Source organism: Staurois parvus, unplaced genomic scaffold (assembly GCF_062004578.1).
Source record: "Staurois parvus isolate SC_StPar_1 unplaced genomic scaffold, SC_StPar_1.0 ptg001823l, whole genome shotgun sequence".
Taxonomy (NCBI): Eukaryota; Metazoa; Chordata; class Amphibia; order Anura; family Ranidae; genus Staurois; species Staurois parvus.
In genome coordinates this window covers 411895-417894 of record NW_028319619.1, presented here as the reverse complement: position 1 = coordinate 417894, position 6000 = coordinate 411895, and positions in this window count along the sequence as shown.

Here is a 6000-nt window from a genome sequence, read left to right as displayed (position 1 = left end):
GGAACTGGTTCTCTTGTATTTATTGATGATGTGACTGCTGACAAAAGCAGCAGGATGAATTCTGAAGTGTTTCGGGCAATATTATCTGCTCATATTCAGCCAAATGCTTCACAACTCATTGGACGCCTCTTCACACTGCAGATGGACAATGACCCAAAGCATACTGCAAAAGCAACCAAAGAGTTTTTTAAGGGAAAGAAGTGGAATGTTATGCAATGGCCAAGTCAATCACCTGACCTGAATCCGATTGAGCATGCATTTCACTTGCTGAAGACAAACTGAAGGGAAAATGCCCCAAGAACAAGCAGGAACTGAAGACGGTTGCAGTAGAGGCCTGGCAGAGCATCACCAGGGATGAAACCCAGCGTCTGGTAATGTCTATGCATTCCAGACTTCAGGCTGTAATTGACTGCAAAGGATTTGCAACCAAGTATTAAAAAGTGAAAGTTTGATTTATGATTATTATTCTGTCCCATTACTTTTGGTCCCTTAACAAGTGGGAGGCACATATGCAAACTGTTGTAATTCCTACACTATTCACCTGATTTGGATGCAAATACCCTTAAATTAAAGCTGACAGTCTGCAGTTAAAGCACATCTTGTTCATTTCATTTCAAATTCATGGTGGTGGTGTATAGAGCCACAAATGTTAGAATTCTGTCGATGTCCCAATATTTATGGACCTGACTGTAATATATATATATATACACATACACACACACACTTTTCATTGGGGTGCAACCTATATGCTAGAGATGGTCTACACCTAAATGGAAGGGGGTCTGCTGTGCTGGGGGAGAGGTTTATGGGAAGGCTGGAGGAGTATTTAAACTAGGATCGGGGGGGGGGGGGGAGAATTAGGTTATAAACAGGGTAGATAAATCAGGCAGGGGTCAGTACTTATTGGTGGGTGGAATGCGGAAAGATGGGGGGAGGGCTGTGGCAGATGATAAGGTTCCCATATTACAAACAACCAGTGGAATTGGTACCATTTGTATGAAAATAAAAAGAATGCAAAATACGATCGAAAGGGCTGAAAGGGCTGGGACAGTGATAATAATGGGGGATTTTAACCACCCGGAAATTGACTGGAGTAATGGTACTGCAGGAACAGTTAAAGGGCAAAAATGTTTAAACCAACTACAGGACAATTTTATGGTACAGTTCATAGAGGTCCCTACTAGGAATGATGCTCTGCTGGACCTGGTAATCTCAAACCATACAGAGCTTATTACAAATATCCATATAAAAGAACATCTGGGTAGCAGTGACCATAGCATGATTTTATTTATGGTTAGCTGTAAACAGCAAGCACATACAAGAAAAATAAAAACCGCTCAATTTCAAGAGAGCTAATTTTCCAAGGCTGAGAGCTGCTCTCCAAGACTTTGACTGGGAGGGAATATTGGCTTTGATGAACACAACACCGAAATGGGAGTTCTTCAAAAACACTGTATGTGAACACACTGCAAAATATATTCTCATGGGCAACAAGTTTAAAAGGCAAAAAATCAAACCTATGTGGCTCACGGCCAAAGTTAAAAAGGCTATAGATAATAAGAAAAGAGCTTTTATGCAATATAAAAATGAAGGAACACTATCAACATTTAAATATTACAAAGAATAACAGAATATGCAAAAAGGAAATAAAGGCTGCAAAAATTGAAAACGAATGACAGATTGCAAAAGATAGCAGGACCAACCCCCAAAAATTCTAAAAATATATTAATTGTAAAAAGGTCTAGTCCAGGCATGTAGGCCCTTTACAAAATAGTCTAGAGTGGGTGACTGGGGACAAAGAGAAGGCAAATTTATTTAATACCATCTGTAGCTCTGTGTATACAAAGGAGCATGGGGGAGCTCTTGTCCATAATGAGCATGGTATTGACACAGCTCCAGATGATCTACATTGGCTCACAATTGATATGATTCAAAAATATTTAGATAGTATAAAGGTGAATAAAGCGCCTGGACCAGATGGCATACACCCACGGGTCCTTAAGGAATTGAGCTCTGTCATTTCAAAGCCATTGTTTCTAATTTTTAGGGACTCCTTAATGGCTGGCATAGTACCACTGGATTGGCGTAAGGCCAATGTGGTGCCAACATTTAACCACTTGCCGCCCTGCCACTGTACATATACGGCGGCAGGGCGGCACTCGCAGGCAAAACCACGTTTTAAAACGTGTGTTTTGTAAACAAATAGGGCGGCAGCGCGCCTCACGCGCGCCCCCTATCTGTCCCGCGGATCACCGCCACAGATGTCAGTCACCGGGTCACAGCCGCTCCTTAGCGGCTATGTCCCGGCGATCGGCGGCAAACAGTGACAGAGAGCACAGCTGCAGTAGCTGTGCTGTCTGTCACTTCCCTGTCAGCTCGAGGATGAGCTGATCGAGAAAGAACAGTTTCTCTCTCGATCAGCCTTGCCCGCCCAGTACACACCCCCGCCCCCTAGTAAAACACTCCCCTCACTCCTATAACCCTTCCCTGCAAAATAAAGTTAACCCCTTCCTCACCATTGCCATTAGTACAGTGTCAGTTTTTTTTTTTTGCACTGATCACTGTATTAGTGTTTTTGGGGATGTCAGTGACCCCAAGTCAGTACCCCCCAATGTCAGAATGTCCGCCGCAGTCCCGCCATAAGTCGCTGGTCGCTGCCATAAGTCCCTGATCGTCGCCATAATTCGCTGATCGCCGCCATTATTAGTATAAAAAAAAAAAAACTAAAATCCCAGTATCTTTCCCGCCATTTGTAAACGCTATAACTTTCATGTAAACCAATTAATTTACACCTATTGGGTTTTTGTTTTAGCAAAGACATGTCGCAGAATGCATTTTGGCAGAAATTTATGACTAAATTTGATTTTTTTTTTTACTGGACATGTTTTATAGCAAAAAGTCCAAAATATTGTTTTTTTTCCTCAAAATTGTCAGCCTTTTTTTTTATAGCGCAAATAAAAACCGCACAGGCGATCAAATACCACCGAAAGAAAGCTCAATTTGTGGGAAAAAAAAGGATGTAAATTTCATTTATGTACCATATTGCATGACCGCGTAATTGTCCATTAAACTAGCGCAGCGCTGTATAGCAGAAAAATGGCGTAAATTGCAGTATTGATACCATAGTTTGTAGACGCTATAACTTTCACACAAAGCAATCAATATACACTTATTGGGATTTTTTTTACCAAAAACATGTAGCAGAATACATTTTGGCCTAAATTTATAACCAACTTTGAGTTTACTATATATAAAAAAGTGCACAGGTGATCAAATTACACCGAAAGAAAGCTCTATTTGTGTGAAAAAAAGGACGTAAATTTTGTTTGGGTGCAGCATTGCATGACCGCGCAATTATCAGTTGAATTAGTGCAGCGCCGAGTAGCAAAAAGAGGCCTGGTCATTAAGGGGGGTAAATCCTCTGGAGCTCAAGTGGTTAAAATAGGGTCAAAATCTTTACCATGTAATTATAGACCTGTTAGTTTAACTTCTATAGTTGGGAAGATACTGGAGAGTTTAATAAAAGACCACAGACAAATTCTTGCTGGAAAAAACTATTTTAAGCAACAGACAACATAGATTCATGAAAGACAGAAGTTGTCAAACAAAAATGATTTCTTTTTTATATGAGGGGGTGAGCAAAACCTTGGACAGAGGGGTGGCGGTGGACGTGGTATACTTGGATTTTGCAAAAGCGTTTGACACAGTTCCCCACACACGGCTAATGTGTAAGGTAAAGTCTACGGGCTTGGAAAAATCTGTATGTAAATGGATAGAAAACTAGCTAAAAGATCATATTCAAAGAGTAGTGGTTAATGATTCATACTCTGAATGGTCTGGGGTCATCAGTGTTGGAACCATTACTTTTTAATACATTTATAAACGATATAGGGTCCGAGATTAAAAATCCCATTTCAGTCTTTGCAGATGACAGCAAGCTGTGCAGAGGAATAACGTCCTTACAGGATGTCTTCAATTTACAAGCTGACCTCAATGCACTGTTTAATTTGGCAACTATATGGCAAATGAGATTTAATGGTGATAAATGTAAGGTTATGCACTAGGGGGCTAAGAATATGCATGCATCATACATACGAGGGGGAGTAGAACTGGGGGAATCAATGGTGGAGAAGGATCTGGGAGTTCTGGTAGATCACAAGCTTAATAATGGCATGCAATGCCAAGCTGCGTTTTCTAAAGCGAGCAAAATCCTCTCTTGTATTAAAAGAGGTATAGACGAGAGAGAGAGAGAGAGAGAGAGAGAGAGAGAGAGAGAGAGAGAGAGAGAGAGAGAGAGAGAGAGAGAGAGAGAGAGAGAGAGAGAGAGAGAGAGAGAGAGAGAGATCATATTACGCCTGCACAAATCATTAGTAAGACCTCATCTGGAATATGCAGTTCAGTTTTGGGCACCAATTCACAAAAAGAACATTGGGGAACTTGAAAAAATACAGAGAAGGGCAACTAAACCGATACGAGGCATGGAGGAGATCAGCTATGGGGAAAGATTAGAGGAACTGAATTTATGCTCTCTTGAGAAGAGGAGATTAAGGGTTATATGATCAACATGTATAAATACATCAGTGGTTCATATAGTGAACTCGGTCCAGAGCTATTCACCCTGAGGTCATTACAGAGGACAAGGGGGCATTCTTTACGTCTGGAGGAAAATAAATTTTATCTCCAAACACGGAAAGGTTTCTTCACAGTGAGAGCTGTGAAAATGTGGAATAGACTCCCTCAAGAGTTGGATCTGGCCAGCTCAGTGGATTGCTTCAAAAAATGCCTGGATTCTTTCTTAGATACACAGAATATAACTGGATACAAACAGTTAAAGGTGAAGTTGATCCAGGGAATATCCGATTGCCTCTCGGGGGATCAGGAAGGAATTTTTTTCCCAGCAGGAGCAAATTGGATCGTGCTTTGGTGGGGGTTTTTTTTTTGCCTTTCTCTGGATCAACTGTGGGTAAAGGATAACTTTTTTTTTCTATGGTTGAAATGGATGGACTTTTTTTCATCCAGACCAACTATGTAACACACACACACACACACACACACACACACACACACACACACACACACACACACACCAATGGCCACAGGTGTATAAAATAAAGCACCTAAGCATGCAGGCTGCTTCTACAAACATTTGGGAAAGAATGGGTCACTCTCAGGAGCTCAGTGAACTCAAGCGTGGTACCGTGATAGGTGCATCCATGAAATTTCCATGCTACTAAATATTCAACGGTCAACTGTTCGTAGTATTACAACAAAGCCACTGGGAACTACAGCAACTCGGCCACGTAAAATGACAGAGCAGGGTCAGCGCATAGGTCAATAGCTCAAGACCTCCAAAACTTCATGTGGGCTTCAGATTAGCACAACAGCGCGTAGAGAACTTCATGGAAAGGGTTTCTATGGCCAAGCAGCTGCATCTAAGCCTTACATCACCAAGTGCAATGCAAAGCGTCAGATGCAATGGTGTACAGCACGCCGCCACTGGACTCTACAGCAGTGGAGACGTGTTCTCTGGAGCGACCAATCATGTTTTTCTGTCTGCCAATCTGATGGATGTGTCTGAATTTGGCAGTTGCCAGGAAAATGGCACTTGCCTGATTGCACTGTGCCAAGTGTAAAGTTTGCTGGAGGGGGGATTAAGGTGTGGGGTTGTTTTTCAGGGGTTGGGCTTGGCCCCTTAGTTCCAGTAAAGGGAACTCTTAAGGCGTAAGCATACCAAGACATTTTGGACAATTTCATGTTCCCAACTTTGTGGGAACAGTTTGAGGATGTCCCCTTCCTGTTCCAACATGACTGCGCACCAGTGCACAAAGCAAGGTCCATAAAAGACATGGATGAGCTTGTTTGGGGTTCAGGAACTTGACTGGGCTCAGGGGTGTGAAAATTTTTTTAAAAACTACTTGTCTAAGGACTAAATCAGGGTTCCAATCTACTTGTCCCTCATGACAATCTGCTTGTCCGGATGACAAAAAAAAATAAAAAAAA